We start from the raw sequence: 19,594 nt of genomic DNA, 5'->3' as shown, positions 1-19,594 counted from the left end.
CCTTTGGCCCGTGAATTCAAAGCATTAGTTTCATTGTAGATTTGATTTCGTACAGATTTTTAGGTTTGATAATGATTGGAACAATTCCGTAAAGATTTGGTTGTAAGAATGTTTTTAGTGATTTGTGTATCTATAGGTGCAGCACTAATGATATTGTGGACAAATGCATTTGGTGTGAGGAATGATTTGGCTTTGTGAATTTCAATGTACTGCGTCGTTTTTCAGTATCCATGTGTTGAATGTTTTTGCCCCAACAGATGTACCTGAACTTCTGCCTCGGTTTTGGTTGAACTGCTTGATTTTTTTTGTGTTGTTTATTTTTGGGACCCCAACATATGATCGTAGACTTGAACTTCTGCTTTGAGATGTGGCTGGGCTGCTGGTTTCAGATGGAGAGGATATTCTGTGTTGTGTAATGTATTGGTAATTTTCAATCCAACCAATATGTATGCTTTTGCGTAGAATCTATATTTGTTTTTTGTGTTTTTTCAAGTGCGAATGTATTTCATATGTAAATTTGTGCATAAATATTGTTGACGTTTCTTTATCTTTGTCGGCATTGTACATGAACTTCTGCACGTATCCAAGGAGAACTTCACATTTGAACGCGTTGTCTTAGGCTTGCTATTCTTAGTTTATGCGGCGAAACTTTAATTTTTAAGCATATTCTTTTCCTACATAGATTTTACATACCAGAACTTCTTCTGTAAGATGACATTAACCTCAAATTTGTATGATTATTTGTTGGTTGCTCTTTTATGGAATACAACACGAGCACCTCTTGCCATAACATACCAGGACTTCTGCAGTAATATTACTTGAACTTCGCAGTGTATGTTTTTCAATTTATTACTGCTTGCACTTCCATGCAATACAACACCAGCACATCACTTCCTGCCATAACATACCAGGACTTCTGCAGTAATATTACTTGAACTTCATAGTGTATGTTTTTCAATTTATTACTGCTTGCACTTCCATGCAATACAACACCAGCACATCACTTCCTGCCATAACGTACCAGGACTTCTGCAGTAATATTACTTGAACTTCACAGTGTATGTTACCAGGGGCTGACATAATGTTCTGCACATTGACATGACATAAGTTTGCATTGTGTTAATTGACCTATTCTAACTGTTCATGAGCCTTGAGCTCCTCCTAGGCTTTGGTGGTAGAGGTTTTTGCTTGACATGTACCTCTTCCTCTTCATCATCCTCTTCCTCTTCCTATTCATCGTCCTCTTCCTCTTCCTCTTCGTCTTCCTCTTCTTCAATTGCGTCTTCATCTTCTTCTTCCTCTTCATCTTCCACCACTTTTGCTTTCTGTTTCTTCTTTGGCTTTTTGCTTGTCTTTGCAGCATCTGCATGCTGCGGGCATGTTCTTGCATTATGTGGTTCATACTGCTTGCATATGCTACAAAGCCTGCTGCTTGCTTTCTGTGGGTGTGGTCCCTTCTTTTGTTCTACAACTTTGGGCTGTTGTTTCTGAACTTTGGGTTGCTTGACCTCCTCAGCATTGTTTCTTTCCAAGAGTGTTGGACAGGTCAGCTTGTTGTGTCCCGCAGCCTGGTTGCACACACTGCATTTCCTGTGTCCAAGTGGTACTCTGTTCTCATCGTGCACGATGACTCTTCCTGCAGGTGGTGCCTTTATTTGAGCTCTCTTGTCACTTTTCTTTGCTGCAGTAATTTTCTTCCTACCCTTTGTTTCAGAATACAACGGCAATTTCATCGTCTCTTGCTGTCACTGCTCCATTGATTGGCCACCACCCTGCTTGCATTGGTTGGCTTCAGCGGCGGCGTTGAGCATTTCAGCTGCATAATAATGAAGGTCATCTTCAATTTCAGTGTCCTCTTCAGCCATCCTTTCGTCAGCATCTGCTTGATTTGCTGAATGTATTGCATCAAGCTCTTCCACAAGCCTCTTGAGAACATAGTAGGCTCTGTCATATTGCTGGTCACATCTCATTGCTTTCTTGTTAACCATCAAATTCAGCTGCAGCAAGATGTCTTGCTTCGATAGCCTTGAGCTGCCATCCGATGCGGTTGTGTTGTAGTCCCTTTTATCAAAGGTTGGTTGTGATCTTGCAGTCTTTGTGTACCGTTTGAGGATATACTTGTTTGGAAATTTGTCAGGCTTGAGGTAGTCCAGTATGTTCATGATGTGAAGGCAGAACATGCCTGCATTTCTGTGATGAATGCAGAATACATAGTTTGTGAGCCAGCAATGAGTTTCATAAATTTTGATAATATACTACTAGTCTAGCTATTTAATGAGCTTGTTTTTTTGCTCACCTGTGTGTGTCCAAAGCTTGCATCCACACTCGTATATTTCATTCTCTGGGTCAGCTACAACCTGGAATTCATGCTTTGACCAGGAAAATCTTTCTTCATCATCATGGCCAGGCTTGTTGTGGTAGTACACAAGGTACTTAGTGGGCTCTACTATACGCTTTGCGCGAAATAGCGTGGCCTTTCTCATCCTATTCCTCATCTCGGTGTACACGGCTTTCATGTACTTGATAGACATGTCTTTCTCGTAGTCGTAAGTTGTTTTTGTCACAGGATTGGTCTGCACATGTCAAAAAGTGAGATATTAGTCAAAGCAGAGTCATGGGTTTCATTTTTTAAAATTCAAAGTGCACATGTTGAAGGTAAAATAGAACTTGATGGGGGTGTTTTGTACTTGTCATCATAGCATGTTGGTCATTGTTTGCTCGTTCTCCTTCTACATCCGAGTTTGTATGCAAGCATTGACCCGCCTAGCAAACTTGTTTAGGTTCTGGGTGCCCTTGACAAACCCTTTCTTTAGCACATGGTTCATGCTCTCGATTTGTTGTGTGGAAGTCATTCTAGCACAGAAATTATTCTTGTAATATGCTGAAATCCACATCTTCCTATCACTCCAGAGCTGCATCATCATCTGGTCGTTCTCCAGGTTGTACTTGTGCACGAGTTTAGCCCCCGGCATCTTCAAACTCCGTTGGCATCAGCGACCAGTTTAATATAGCTGTGAACTCCTCTTTGAATGTTTTATACTTTTTGTACAACAACGCGAGGTATTCCCTATACTTCTTCATGATGTGCCAACGGCATAGCTTGTGGACGGTGTTGTGAAATGATTGTGGTATAGCTTTCGCCATCGATGGGCATTGGTCTGCATGAATTAAAAAATGAAACTTGATTCTTTTTTTGTACTGATGGTGAACTTATGTTGCACAAGTACTTGAACTACACGTCTTGGCAGTATGGTATCTAAGAATGTCACATGTATTTTTTCTTTACAGCAGTGTTGCTGAACTTCTTTGGTACCAGTGCTTGAACTTCATAGTTAGTAGTAGGACAAACTAGTAGTGTCGCAATAAAAAAATTTCTTAAAGCATTGTTGTTGAACTTTTGTGATGGCAGTGCTTGAACTTCACGTAAATAACTGTATTTTTTTGAACATGCTACATATATTTATCTTGCATATTTGGCCTTGAACTTCTATGATTCATGTATTCGAACTTCACATTCATACCTAATTTTTTTCTAAACATGTGACAGATAATTTTGCTTTCTTGTACTGCTAGTTGGAATTCTGTGCTAACAATGGTTGAACTGCCTTCTTTACATTATTTTCAGACAAAACCAATGTACCCAACCATCCAACACAGACCCATAGACTGAAAAGATGATGAAACTTGAGGAGTTTTTTTTTTGAACTCACCTGTTAGAATGCAAGTTGGGTGCTTGTTGTTCATGCACCGTAGAAATGTATCGAACAGCCACTTGAATGACTTTGCATCTTCATCTCTTATCAGGGCAACAACAAATATCTTTGACTGCAAGTGATGGTTTGTTCCAACAAACACTCCTGGGGGCATATGAAATCTGTTGGTCTTGTAAGTCGTGTCAAATGTTACGCAATCGCCGAAGTCTTGATAGGCTCCTCGGTAGCTTGCATTGGACCAGAAAATGTTTTTAATTGACTTGTCCTTGTCCACTTGGATGTCATAGAAAAACTCATCATTTATTGCCTTCATGTCTTTGAAGAATGAAACAAGTTTCAATACATCATCCAAATCATCTTTCCTTGCATTCATGGCTTTCCTACAAATCACATGCAAACATGCATTTGTTTATTTTTTTTCTAGCAAAGGGTTGTGAGCTAGGATGCTATTTTACATTGCAGTATGTGGGTGTTTGAATACTTACTGGTTTAACAGGTCTCGTCCGGTCATGCTTAGGAAGTAGCTTCCATCTTCATTTTCAGATAGCATGGACATGATTGTTGTGTGCTTGACATCATGGTACGGCAGGAGCTTTACATACTCCAAAATAGTGGGGTCATAATTCTTGTGTGAGTGCAAAAATACCAGCATATCATCAGTTTGCATGAGCTGGTGATTATGATTGTACTCAATGTCCACTGCAACGCATGTGCCATCCTCCTGCACCTTCACGCTCATTCTTGCATTGCAGCCTGTCCTCTGTGATGTTTTGTTTCGCTTTCTGCTGGCCTCTGAAATAGAAGATGTGTGTATCCCTTGGAAGGCACAAACAAAATACTTGTGGTTGTCATTTCCACCCGTCTTCCTGATTCCAAAACCAGCATGTCTGGCGTATCTTTTATAAAATTCCCTCGCTTTCTCTACATCTTTGAATCGCATCTTTAGTCTTGGTATTAGATAATCCGGTAGATCTGGCGTCTGCAGAAAAAGAAAAAATAATAATCCAAACAACACCTTAAAATGGAGTTTATGAACTTGTTATCCTGGAGGGAGCAGAAAATTTGCAGATAATACAAGATGCGGATATAAATATTTTTTGCCTCACTTACGTGCGTGTATGATCGCAACTCCGCCGGTGTCGGCTGATGTCCCTCTGGGATGGGGCATGGCGGAGTAATCATAGAAGGATGCAGCAGTGGATCACGAGGAGGAAGGAGGGCTGAAGATGGCCTCTCTCTTGTTTGCGTCCTTTTTGCTTGAGGTGGGTGTGGAGGTATTGCGATCCTGCTCTTGGTTTGCTCTTTTGTTTTGTCAAGCAATCCATCTACCTTATGCCCCGTACAATTCTGACTTATAGCAGCAGCAGCAGGATCAAACGATGGTAGTGTGCAGATCACACTCCTCCGTGTGTGTGTTGCTGTTGGATTTGTCCTGGGATCCGGTTTAGTTGCTTCGCTTTGGCATTGATGAGGCACACCAGGATAACCTCCAGAGTTACACACAGGACTTGAGCTAACCCCCTCCTCCATTGGCGTGCTTGGGAGTCTGCTGGTGGATACAAAAAATCCGCGGGGGATTTCCGGCATCACCCAATTAGGTGGAGGCGCAAACTTGTGTGGATAGGGCTGTGACCCAGCTTCTTGGGAGTATCCGTGTGTTTCGGGTGTCATCCATTTTTGGTCTGGAGCAGGTTGGTAATGATGTTGGTGTGTTTGAGGTGTGGCCCATTGAGGGGGTGGTGCAACGCGTACAGGCTTTGGATTGTGTACTTGCTGCTGGGAACTTCTAAGCTTCTTCATGCGTCTCTCGTCTTGCTGACATAAAAGAAAAAAATGTCTATTAGCACACAAGTTATATCTGCATATACCTTTGTAACTGAACTTAGCATTATTCACAGCCTGAACTTCTCATATAAAAGTGGTGAGAGCCATCACACTATGCACTGAGCTGAGCATCTGCCGATGCCTTTGTACCTGAACTTCTTGTTTTGCAAAGGGGAAATACTGTCTACAGTTAAAAAACCTGAACCTTCATGAGTTTTTGAATGGTTGGACTGCTAGTGCATACCAACCTGACCTTCATGACATATCACATGCATGTTCTATTTTTCCTTTTATTTTTTTTAATGTGAATGTGTATGTGAATGCAGGCAAATTTTTGTGGCCTGGACTGAGGCTCACATACTACCTTAACTTCACATGTGTGTAAGCAGGCAGGCAGATTTTACAATGCTGTTTTGTAGCCTGGACTGAGGCTCATACACTACCAGAACTTCACATGGTTGTAAGCAGGCAGATTTTAAAAAAGCTTTTGTAGCCTGGACTGATGCTCACACACCACCTGAACTTCACATAGTTGTAAGCAAATAACAGAACTAAGGAAGGAAGAAGTTCAACCATACCCTGGCTATAAGTTCGGCCAACCTTTTTCCAGCAGCTGATAGGCCACCTTGAGAAAAATTCTTCGCGGAGGTATGAGAAGAATTCCATGGCAATCCATGTCTTGCAGAGGGCGCGAAGTTCATCTGCATGAAGCAAGAAGGTCAGAGAAGGCAAGATTGAAGAAGAAGGCAAAATTGGGAGGAAGTTCATGTACTGTTGCAGCTGAATTTGAGGGTCAGAGAAGGTCAGAGAAGGCAAGATTGAATTTGAAGGCGCAGCAGATGCCGCCTCCGCGGAGGAGTTGCTCCGTTAGTCGCGCCGCTCGCCGTAGCTTGTGTCGGGCCCGTCATCTGGTCTGCCAAGGCGTCGGACTGTGGCGATGGGACGACGATGCGGCTTCCTGAATTCCATGGCGGCTTCGTCGCGTCCAGGCGACGCGGGCTCCTTCGCGCCGGCGTCCGTCGTCGCTCGCTCGCCAGCGCATGTGGCCGGCCAGGAGCTGGAGATGGAGGGGAGGCGGCGGACCCGGCCGGCCAGGAGCTGGGGAAGGAGGGGAGGCGGCGGATCCGGCCGGCCAGGAGCTGGGGAAGGAGGGGAGGCGGCGGATCCGGCCAAGATCGGTGGCCAGGAGGGGAGGAGCGGCGAGGAGGGGGGCTGGGGCGGCTCGCGATCGAGGGGATCAGGTGGATCCTGTCGAGGCGTCTCGGATCTGGTGGGATCCTGTCGGGGCGACTCGGGTCGGGCCGGGAAGTTCAGGGAAGTTCGGGAGGGCCTGTCGGGCCCTATATAGGGGCTGGTGTGATCCAAATAACTATTCTAATCCTGGGATTAGAATAGTGTTGTCCTATTTATATATCCACTAATTGTTTTAGTCCTTTAACTTTTAAAGGATTGGCTAGAGATGGCCTTATGCCTTGTTTATTTCAGTTCTTCACAATGTGATGCTCTATATGTGCAACTATTTGCCGTGCAATTCAATTTCATCAATAATAGTTTCAACAATACCACTATGAATTACGATATTTGGTTGTTGTTAACGATATTGTAGTTAACATGCCTTTTCGTTTTTTTACAATAACTAGTTAACTTTAGACCTGCACAATACCAGTTTGAATGACTATTTGCTTGTTTATAAATGTTATGCCTGATGCTAACACACCTTTCCACTTCTTGTTTTGCTTAACTAGCATGCTTAAGCCTGCACACTGAAGCTATCATTTGTAGATTATGTTGTCTACTATGGATATATTTGGTTGATGTTTAGCCTGTTGTGCTTAACATGCCTTTATATGTACTCATACAGGACAATATTGAGAACAGTGTTGTTTTTTCCATCGAGGTTAGTTTCATCGCATTGCTTATATGTACTCACTATTCAGGATCTCGGTAGCTGGTACCGTATAGCCTGGGGGCTGATAAGGGATTAATTATCAAATCGGATATTTCACTGAATATATCTGCAACCCATTTATCAGTAGATTAACTAAGCCATATTTAATATATCTAAGGCTACATAGCAACATGGATTGTAATGAATGACTAAATATGCAATCCCAGGCTACATAGCAACAAGGAAGAGTGTTACCTTAATGTTCGTGTTACCTTAATGTTCTGATGATGTCTAGATACACGTGTATAAAATCTTATATAATGGGATGGAGGGAGTGTTACACTACATCATTTTGCAATTGTTGTTTAGCTTATAATATTAACTTGGTGATTTAGGTACACATGTCATTGCCAAAGATCCACACTTCGACCCTTTCTGCGTATGTGGCAATGAGATATTCATGAACCGACATCAAGTGAGGAAACTGATAAAGATTGTTATTAAAATGGGTCAAAATATGTCAATCGAACTATATGTTTACACTTTTTGCAAGACAACAGTGAACTACATGATGGTAAGTAAGAACCCTGTAGCCTTCTTTTTACTGCCCATAATGAGTTGTGTTAGATGACAATGTCTGAATCTTTTTTCCTTTGTAGTGGATCCTAAAGCAGTTTACTCAAGATTACCTCTCAAACTACATGATTGGCGGCCGGCCATCACAAGGGGTTGGACTAGAGTCGTGCGTGCCTTCTGCATCCAGGAGAGCACAATAAGGCCATTCCGCTTCACCTTGTTCAGCAACCAGAATGTCTGTCGCCTCTTTCTTTACCATCTGTAATAGTACAAGTATAGAACCCTGGTTCATCATTCTTTATTTGCTGGTTATGTAATTCTTAAACATATGTACCTATGAATTGAATAATGCATTGGTTGTTTGAACCTGATGGATATGAATAAAGCTATAGCCTACTTTCAAGTTTAAATTAGGTACAATTTTAAATAGCAGTAATTAAATTAGGGCAAAATTATGGTGTGCGGGTCATTACGGCACACATGATTAATAAAGCAAAGCATGTGCGATATACATCATAATCCTACACGGTTCACGGAGTGGAAATGTGTGTAACAATGCACACAATTGCTGTTTGCAAAGCATGTGTGATGTCAGACACTATTACATACGGTGTGGGAAAACTAAATGTGTGCGAATGTCTACCTATCGTACACGATTTATAATCATGAACTGTTTGTGATGTGCCAGGCATCGTAAACATAGAGCCGTGCCTAGAAAACTCCCGTGCCTGGAATTTGTCTGGGCCTGGAATCTGTCTGGGTTTAGGTAAAAACCATAAAACTCCGACTGCGATGGCAATGCTAGCACAAATGAGTAGCAAGGATGAATCATTTTAGATATGCGAGACATCGGAAACGGTTATAGAGGGGCAACTGTATGCATCGAGGATCCCTATCCCCGATGGTTTCTGGGTTGTGTGGGAAGGACCCCCCTATCGCCCACACTCACTAGGTTACGGTTCCGAGCACCGTCGCGAAAAGGGGTTAAAAATCGTTTGTATAGCACCAACGCGTACCAGTGACATGGGATAATCAAAAATTATAGATACCTTGGAGACATATCAGCATCCCCAAGCTTAATTTCTGCTCGTCCTTGAGTAGGTAAATGATAAAAAAAGAATTTTTAATGTGGAATGCTACCTAACATGTTCATCACATTTTCTTTTCTTTGTAGCATGGACATTTGGACTTTTATATGGTTCAAAGCAATAGTCTAGTTTTGACATGAAGACTTAAATACTCAAGCATACCAACAAGCAACCATGTCTTTCAAAATATCAACACTAAATAAAGTTATCCCTATCCCATTATGCTCAACCATTGATCCATTCATGAAACACACTCGAATATTAGCTACACCCAATGCTCAAATACGACCATAGTGCCCCTTAGTTGGTGTTTTATGAGAGAAGATGAAGACTCAAATTCAAAATAAAAATTGCCCAAGGTAAAATAAAGGCCCTTCACATAGGGACGTAGGGATTTGTAGAGGTGCCAGAGCTCAAAGCAAAAATTGAGAGATAAAAACATTTTGGGAGGCATACTTTTCCCACCAATGAAAACGACTTAGAGCTCCCAACACTTTCCATGCTAGATACATCATAGGCGGTTCCCAAACAGAAAATAAAGTTTATTCCTTTTTCCACCATTACTTTCACTTTCCATGGTTAACTGTATCCACGGGTGCCCTCCATACCAACACTTTCCAAGGAATTTATTATTTGATAACATAAACTAAATTCATTTTTTCATTTCAGGACTGGGCATCCCTAATACCTTTGTCGTACTCTCGTGCAATGACAAGTGAATAAACACTCATCGTGAGAATAACACATCTAGCATGGAAAATATTGGCCACCCCTCACCGCCTCGCGAGTGGTACAAGCACACAAAAGATAATTTTTTTAAAATTAGAGATGGCACATGCAAATTTGCTTAGAACGGCACAAAAATACCGCATATAGGTAGGTATAGTGGACTCATATGGAAAAACTGGTTTAAAGGGTTTTGGATGCACATGTAGTGATCATACTTAATGCAAAACAAAGGCTAGCAAAAAGATTGAGAAGCGACCAACCAAGAAACGAAAAATCTTGTACCCAAGCATTAAGCATAAGTAACACCGAATAATGCACCACAAGTAGGATATAAATTTCATTGCATAACTATTGACTTTCGTGCTTGCATAGGGAATCACAAACCTTAACATCAATATTCTTACTAAAGCATAATTACTCATCAACATGACTCACATATCATACCGCCATACCTCAAAACCATTACTAAGAACCTAGTTTATTTTGTCCAATGATCTTCATGATTTTTTTTATTATATCCTCCTTGGATATATATCACTTTGGGACTATTTTCACGTGTTGCTTTTGATAAGATCAAACAAATTTAAGTGAAGAACATGAGCATAATATTTCTTTCTCTCAAAATAATCTAAGTGAAGCATGAGAGAATTTCTTAAAAAATCACTAACTCTCAAATAAATCTAAGTGAAGCATCAGAGCATTTCTTCAAAAATAACAAAGCACACCGTGCTAAAAAAGATATAAGTGAAGCACTCGAGCAATTCCATGGCTCTAAAAATTTAAGTGAAGCATAGGAGCAATCATAGCATAATTTTTGGCTCTCTCAAAAAGGTGTGTTCAGCAAGGATTCGAGACTTAAAACACAAAGCAAAACAAGCGAAGACTCATATCATATAAGACGCTCCAAGCAAAACTCATAATATGTGACGAATAAAAATATAGTTCCAAGTAAAATACCGATGGTTGTTAGAAGAAAGAGGGGATGCCACTCGGGGGCATCCCCAAGCTTAGTTGCTTGCTACTTATTGAATATTATCTTGGGGTGCCTCGGGCATCCCCAAGCTTAGCCTTTTGCTAATCCTTATTCCTTCATCAATCGTAAGATCACCCAAAACTTGAAAACTTCAATCACACAAAACTCAACAAAACCTTCGTGAGATTCGTTAGTATAAGAAAGCAAACCACTACTATAAGTACTGTTGCAAACCCATTCATATTTTATTTTTGCATTATATATATTGTATTCAACTTCTCTATGGAAAAAACTCTTCAAAGAAAACCATAGAATCATCAAAACAAGCACACAATGCAAAGAAAACAGAATTTGTCAAAAACAGAACGGTCTGTAGCAATCTGACTACTTCAAATACTTCTGTAACTCCAAAAATTCTGAAAAGTTAGGACGACATGAATAATTTGTTTCTTAATCTTATGCAAAAGTATATAACTCAAAAGCACTCTTTTGATAAAAATAAAAAATAATTTGTGAGCGCAAAAGTTTCTGTTTTTCAGCAAGATCAAATCAACTCTCACCCAAATCATCCCAAAGGCCTTGCTTGGCACAAACACTAATTTAAACCACAAAAACACATCAAATCAGAGGCATAATTGTGTATTTTATTGAAAATAACAAGAAAACCAAAAAGCAAAAAGATACAAGTTGGGTTGCCTCCCAACGAGCGTTATCGTTTTATGCCCCTAGCTAGGCATAAGATTTGAATGATGCTCAAATGAAAGATAGTAGTTAAAACACAAAGAGAGAATCATGTAACAGGTGAAAACACATTTAATTCTAACATACTTGCTATACATAGGCATTTTATAAGCAAACAAATTATCAAGACAAGAAATTTCTAGCATATGCAAGGTAGAAGAATAAAACGTTGATGATCTCAACATAATGAGAGGTAATTTAGTAACATGAAAATTTCTACAACCATATTTTCCTCTCTCGTAATAATTACATGTAGGATGATAATCAAATTCTACAATATAACTATCACATAAAATATTTTCTTCATGATCCACATGCATGCAAAGTTGTCACTCTTCCAAAATAGTGGGATTATCTTTAGCTAACATTGACATTCTTCCAAACTCACTTTTAATATTATCACACACATATTCATCATGAGGTTTAAATAAATTTTCAAGATCATAAGAATCATAATCACCCCAATCATGATCAATGCAATAAGTAGTGGACCTAGCAATATTTGCATCCCCAAGCTTGGGGTTTTGCATATTATTAGCACAATTCACATTAATAGAATTTATAATAACATCATTGCAATCATTCTTTTCATTCAAGGAGCTATCATGAATAAATTTATCAATTTCTTCTTTCAACACTTCATCACAATTTTCAGATTCATAAATCTCAAGCAAAACTTCATAAAGATAATCTAGTGAACTCAATTCACTAGCAATTGGTTCATCATAATTGGATCTCTTGAAAAGATTAGCAAGTGGATGAGGATCCATATCAATATATTCTTAGCAAGTGAAGATGCAAACAAATAGAAGGCACATGGCAACATAAGCAAACATGAAATCTGATGAAAAAAAGGCAAACGAAAAAGAAAGCGAATAAAATGCCAAATTTCTGTGAAGTGGCAGAGAGGAAAACGAGAGGGAAATGGCAAATAATGTAAATTGCAAGGAGATGAGATTTGTGATTAGGAACCTAGTTGATGTTGATGATCCTCCCAGGCAACGGCGCTAGAAATTCCTTTTGATGCTTGCTTGAACTACGTCGGTATTTCCCCAAAGAGGAAGGGATGATGCAGCACAGAGACGGTAGGTATTTTCGTCAGTGATGAGACCAAGGTTATCGAACCAGTAGGAGAACCAAGCAACACAATGTAAATATCCCCTGCACACAAATAACAAATACTCGCAACCTGACGTGTTAAAGGGGTTGTCAATCCCTTTCGGGTAACGGTGCCTCAAATTGGCGAGAAGACGCGATAAAGTTGTGATAGATAGGATAAATAGATTGCAAAATAAATAAAGTACAACAAGGTATTTTTGTGTTTTTGGTTTAATAGATCTGAAAATAAAAGAAAAATAGATCGCAAAGAAAGATATGATGAAAAGAGACCCGGGGGCAGTAGGTTTCACTAGTGGCTTCTCTCGAGAAAAATAACAAACCGTGGGAAAACAATTACTGTTGGGCAATTGATAGAACTTCAAATAATCATGATGATATCCGGGCAATAATCATTATATAGGCATCACGTCCAAGATTAGTAGACCGACTCCTGCCTGCATCTACTACTATTACTCCACACATCGACTGTTATCCAGCATGCATCTAGTGTATTAAGTTCATGGAAAAACGGAGTTGCAATAAGAACGATGGCATGATATAGAAAATATCTATTTATGTAGAAATATACCCCATCTTGTTATCCTTAGTAGCAACGATACATACGTGTCGTTTCCCCTTCTGTCACTGGGATCAGACACCAGAAGATCGAACCCAACACAAAGCACTGTTGGAAATATGCCCTAGAGGCAATAATAAATTAGTTATTATTATTATATTTCCTTGTTCATGATAATCATTTATTATCCATGCTATAATTGTATTGATAGGAACTCAGATACATGTGTGGGTACATAGATAACACCATGTCCCTAGTAAGCCTCTAGTTGACTAGCTCATTGATCAATAGATGGTTACGGTTTCCTGACCATGGACATTGGATGTCGTTGATAACGGGATCACATCATTAGGAGAATGATGTGATGGACAAGACCCAATCCTAAGCCTAGCACAAAGATTGTGTAGTTCGTATGCTAAAGCTTTTCTAATGTCAAGTATCATTTCCTTAGACCATGAGATTGTGCAACTCCCGGATGACGTAGGAATGCTTTGGGTGTACCACACGTCACAACGTGACTGGGGTGGCTATAAAGGTGCACTACGGGTATCTCCAAAAGTGTCTGTTGGGTTGGCACGAATCAAGACTGGGATTTGTCACTCCGTGTAACGGAGAGGTATCTCTGGGCCCACTCGGTAGGACATCATCATAATGTGCACAATGTGACCAAGGGGTTGATCACGGGATGATGTGTTACGGAATGATTAAAGAGACTTGTCGGTAACGAGATTGAACAAGGTATCAGGATACCGATGATCGAATCTCGGGCAAGTACTATACCGCTAGACAAAGGGAATTGTATACGGGATTGATTGAATCCTCGACATCGTGGTTCATACGATGAGATCATTGTGGAACATGTGGGAGCCAACATGGGTATCCAGATCCCGCTGTTGGTTATTGGCCGGAGAGTTGTCTCGGTCATGTCTGCATGGTTCCCGAACCCATAGGGTCTACACACTTAAGGTTCGATGACGCTAGGGTTATAGGGAATAGATATACGTGGTTACCGAATGTTGTTCGGAGTCCCGGATGAGATCCCGGATGTCACGAGGAGTTCCGGAATGGTCCGGAGGTAAAGATTTATATATGGGAAGTCCTGTTTTGGTCACCGGAAAAGTTTCGGGTGCTATCGGTAACGTACCGAGACCACCGGGAGGGTCCCGGGGGTCCACCAAGTGGGGCCACCGGCCCCAGAGGGCAGCATGGGCCAAGTGTGGGAGGGGACTAGCCCCAAGTGGGCTTGTGCCCCCCCCCACCAGGGCCCAAGGCGCCTAGGGTTTGGGGAGGGGGCGCCTCCACCTTACTTGGGGGGCAAGTTTCCCCCTCTCCCCCCCTTGGCCGCCACCCTAGATGGGTTTTGGGGCTGCCGCACCCCTTGGGGTGGGAACCCTAGAGGGGGTGCAGCCCCCTCCCTCTCCCCTATATATAGTTGAGGTCTTTGGGGCTGCAAACGAAAGAGTTTCCACCTCTCCCTGGCGCAGCCCTACCTCTCTTTCTCCTCATCTCTCCCGGTGCTTGGTGAAGCCCTGCTGGAATACCACGCTCCTCCATCACCACCACGCCGTTGTGCTGCTGCTGGACGGAGTCTTCCCCAACCTCTCCCTCTCTCCTTGCTGGATCAAGGCATGGGAGACGTCACCGGGCTGCACGTGTGTTGAACGCGGAGCTGCTGTCCGTTCGGCACTAGGACCTCCGGTGATTTGGATCACGATGAGTACGACTCCTTCAACCCCGTTCACTTGAACGCTTCTGCTTAGCAATCTACAAGGGTATGTAGATGCACTCTCCTTCCGCTTGTTGCTAGATTACTCCATAGATTGATCTTGGTGATGCGTAGAAAATTTTGAATTTCTGCTACGTTCCCTAACAGTGGCATCATGAGCTAGGTCTATTGCGTAGTTTCTATGCACGAGTAGAACACAAGTTGTTGTGGGCGTTGATTTTGTTCAATATGCTTATCGTTACTAGTCCAATCTTGTTTCGACGGTATTGTGGGATGAAGCGGCCCAGACCGACCTTACACGTACACTTACGTGAGACAGGTTCCACCGACTGACATGCACTTGTTGCATAAGGTGGCTAGCGGGTGCCAGTCTCTCCCACTTTAGTCGGAACGGATTCGATGAAAAGGGTCCTTATGAAGGGTAAATAGCAATTGGCATATCACATTGTGGTTTTGCGTAGGTAAGAAACGTTCTTGCTAGAAACCCATAGCAGCCACGTAAAACAGGCAAACAACAATTAGAGGACGTCTAACTTGTTTTTGCAGGGTATGCTATGTGATGTGATATGGCCAAAAGAATGTGATGAATGATATGTGATGTATGAGATTGATCATGTTCTTGTAATAGGAATCACGACTTGCATGTCGATGAGTATGACAACTGGCAGGAGCCATAGGAGTTGTCTTAATTTATTGTATGACCTGCGTGTCATTGAACAACGCCATGTAATTACTTTACTTTATTGCTAAACCGTTAGCCATAGTAGTAGAAGTAATAGTTGGCGAGACAACTTCATGGAGACACGATGATGGAGATCATGGTGTCATGCCTGTGACGATGATGATCTTGGAGCCCCGAAGATGGAGATCAAAAGGAGCAAAATGATATTGGCCATATCATGTCACTTTTGATTGCATGTGATGTTTATCATGTTTATGCATCTTATTTTCTTAGAACGATGGTAGTAAATAAGATGATCCCTCATTAAAATTTCAAGAAAGTGTCCCCCCTAACTGTGCACCGTTGCGAAAGTTCGTTGTTTCGAAGCACCACGTGATGATCGGGTGTGATAGATTCTAACGTTCACATACAACGGGTGTAAGCCAGATTTACACACGCGAAACACTTAGGTTGACTTGACGAGCCTAGCATGTACAGACATGGCCTCGGAACACAAGAGACCGAAAGGTCGAGCATGAGTCATATGGTAGATACGATCAACATGAAGATGTTCACCGATGATGACTAGTCTGTCTCACGTGATGATCGGACACGGCCTAGTTGACTCGGATCATGTAGTCACTTAGATGACCAGAGGGATGTCTATCTGAGTGGGAGTTCATAAGATGAGCTTAATTATCCTGAACATAGTCAAAAGGTCTTTGCAAATTATGTCGTAGCTCGCGCTTAAGTTCCACTGTTTTAGATATGTTCCTAGAGAAAATTTAGTTGAAAGTTGATAGTAGCAATTATGCGGACTGGGTCCGTGAACTGAGGATTGTCCTCATTGCTGCGTAGAAAGATTATGTCCTTAATGCACTGCTCAGTGTGCTGAACCCTGACCGTCGTCTGTGGATGTTGCGAACATCTGACATACATGTTTTGATAACTACGTGATAGTTCAGTTAAATGGTTTAGAGTTGAGGCACCAAAGACGATTTCGAAACATCGCGGAACATATGAGATGTTTCGAGGGATGAAATTGGGATTTCAGGCTCGTGCCCACGTCAAGAGGTATAAGACCTCCAACGATTTTCTTAGCCTGCAAACTAAGGGAAAAAAGCTCAATCATTGAGCTTGTGCTCAGATTGTCTGAGTACAACAATCACTTGAATCGAGTGGGAGTTGATCTTCCAGATGAGATAGTGATGTTTCTCTAAAGTCATTGACACCAAGCTGCTAGAGCTTCGTGATGAACTATAACATATCAGGGATAGATGATCCTTGAGATATTCGCGATGTTTGACACCGCGAAAGTAGAAATCAAGAAGGAGCATCAATTGTCGATGGTTAGTGAAACCACTAGTTTCAAGAAGGGCAAGGGCAAGAAGGGATACTTCATGAAACGGCAAATCAGCTGCTGCTCTAGTGAAGAAACCCAAGGTTGAACCCAAACCCGAGACTCAGTGCTTCTGTAATAAAGGGAACAGCCACTGGAGCAGAATTACCCTAGATACTTGGTAGATGAGAAGGCTGGCAAGGTCGATAGAAGTATATTGAATATACATTATGTTAATGTGTACTTTACTAGTACTCCTAGTAGCACCAGGGTATTAGATACCGGTTCAGTTGCTAAGTGTTAGTAACTCGAAATAAAAGCTACGGAATAAACGGAGACTAGCTAAAGGTGAGCTGACGATATGTGTTGGAAGTGTTTCCAAGGTTGATGTGATCAAGCATCGCACGCTCCCTCTACCATCGAGATTGTTGTTAAACCTAAATAATTGTTATTTGGTGTTTGCGTTGAGCATAGACATGATTGGATTATGTCTATCGCAATAAGATTATTCATTTAAGGAGAATAATGATTACTCTGTTTATTTGAATAATACCTTCAATGGTCTTGCACCTAAAATGAATGGTTTATTGAATCTCGATCATAGTGGTACACATTTTCATGCCAAAAGATATAATATAGTAATGATAGTACCACTTACTTGTGGCACTGCCATATAAGTCATATTGGTGTAAAACGCATGAAGAAGCTCCATGTTGATGGATCTTTGGACTCACTTGTTTTTGAAAGGTTTGAGACATGCGAACCATGTCTATTGGTGTATACGCATGAAGAAACTCCATGCAGATGGATCGTTTGGACTCACTTGATTTTGAATCACTTGAGATATGCAAATCATACCACATGGGCAAGATGACTGAAAAGACTCATTTTCAATAAGATGGAACAACATAGCAACTTGTTGGAAGTAACACATTTTGATGTGTGTAGTCCAATGAGTGCTGAGGCATGCAGTGGATATTGTTATGTTCTTACTTCACGGATGATTTGAGTAGATACCGAGTATATTTACTTGATGAAACACAAGTCTGAATTATTGAATGGTTCAAGTAATTCCAGAGTGAAGTTGAAGATCATCGTGACAAGAGGATAAAATGTCTATGATATGATCATAGAGATGAGTATCTGAGTTACGAGCTTTGGCACACAATTAAGACATTGTGGAAATTGTTTCACAATTAATACCGCCTGGAACACCATAGTGTGATGGTGTGTCCGAACATCATAGTTGCACCCTATTGGATATGGTGCGTACCATGATGTCTCTTATCGAATTACCACTATCGTTCATGGGTTAGGCATTAGAGGCAACCGCACTCACTTTAATAGGGCACCACGTAATTCCATTGAGACGACACCGTTTGAACTATGGTTTGGAGAAACCTAAGTTGTCGTTTCTTAAAAGTTTGGGGCTGCGACGCTTATGTGAAAAAGTTTTAGGTTGATAAGCTCGAACCCAAAGCGGATAAAATGCATCTTCATAGGACACCCAAAATAGTTGGGTATACCTCCTAATTCAGACCCGTAAGCAAAAGTGATTGTTTCTTGAATCGGGTCCTTTCTCAAGGAAAAGTTTCTCTTAGAATTGAATGGGAGGATGGTGGAGATTTGATGAGGTTGTTGAACCATCACATCAACTAGTGTGTAGCAGGGCACAGGAAGTTGTTTCTGTGGCACCTACACCAATTGAAGTAGAAGCTTATGATAGTGATCATGAAGCTTCGGATCAAGTCACTACCAAACCTCGTAGGGTGACAAGGATGTGTACTACTTCAGAGTGGTACAGTAATCATGTCTTGAAGGTCATGTTGCTAGACAACAATGAACCTACAAGCTATGGAGAAGCGATGGTGGGCCCGGATTCTGACAAATGGCTTGAGGCCATAAAATCCGAGAGAGGATCCATGTATGAAAACAAAGTGTAGACTTTGGCAGAACTACTTGATGGTCGTAAGGCTATTGGGTACAGATGGATTTTAAAAGGAAGACGAACAATGATGATAAGTATCACCATTAAGAGTCTGTTGGAATTGGATTAGCAGTTACTGCATTATTTATGAAATCTTGCAGATAGGATGTCAAAACATTGTTTCCTCGACAATTTTCTTGAGGAAAGGTTGTATGTGATACAACCAGAAGGTTTTGACAATCCTGAAAGACGCTAACAAGTATGCATAGCTCCAGCAATCCTTCTAAGGACTGGAGTAAGCATCTCGGAGTTGGAATGTACGCTTTGATGAGATGATCAAAGATTTTGGGTTTATACAAAGTTTATGAGAAACTTGTATTTCCAAAGAAGTGAGTGGGAGCACTACATAATTTCTGATGAGAATATGTTGTTGACATATTGTTGATCAGAAATGATGTAGAATTTCTGGAAAGCATATAGGGTTATTTGAAAAGTGTTTTTCAATAGAAAACCTGGATTAAGCTGCTTGAACATTGAGCATCAAGATCTATGAGGATAGATCAAAAACGCTAAATGGCACTTTCAAATGAGCACATACCTTGACATGATCTGAAGGTGTTCAAGATGGATCAGTCAAAGAAGGAGTTCTTGCCTGAGTTGTAAGGTATGAAGTTAAGACTTAAAGCTCGACCACGGCAGAAGAAAGAGAAAGGACGAATGTCGCCCCTATGCCT

The sequence above is a fragment of the Triticum dicoccoides genome, chromosome 7B (genome assembly GCF_002162155.2).
Source record: "Triticum dicoccoides isolate Atlit2015 ecotype Zavitan chromosome 7B, WEW_v2.0, whole genome shotgun sequence".
In the NCBI taxonomy this organism is placed as follows: Eukaryota; Viridiplantae; Streptophyta; class Magnoliopsida; order Poales; family Poaceae; genus Triticum; species Triticum dicoccoides.
This window is presented reverse-complemented; position numbering follows the sequence as displayed.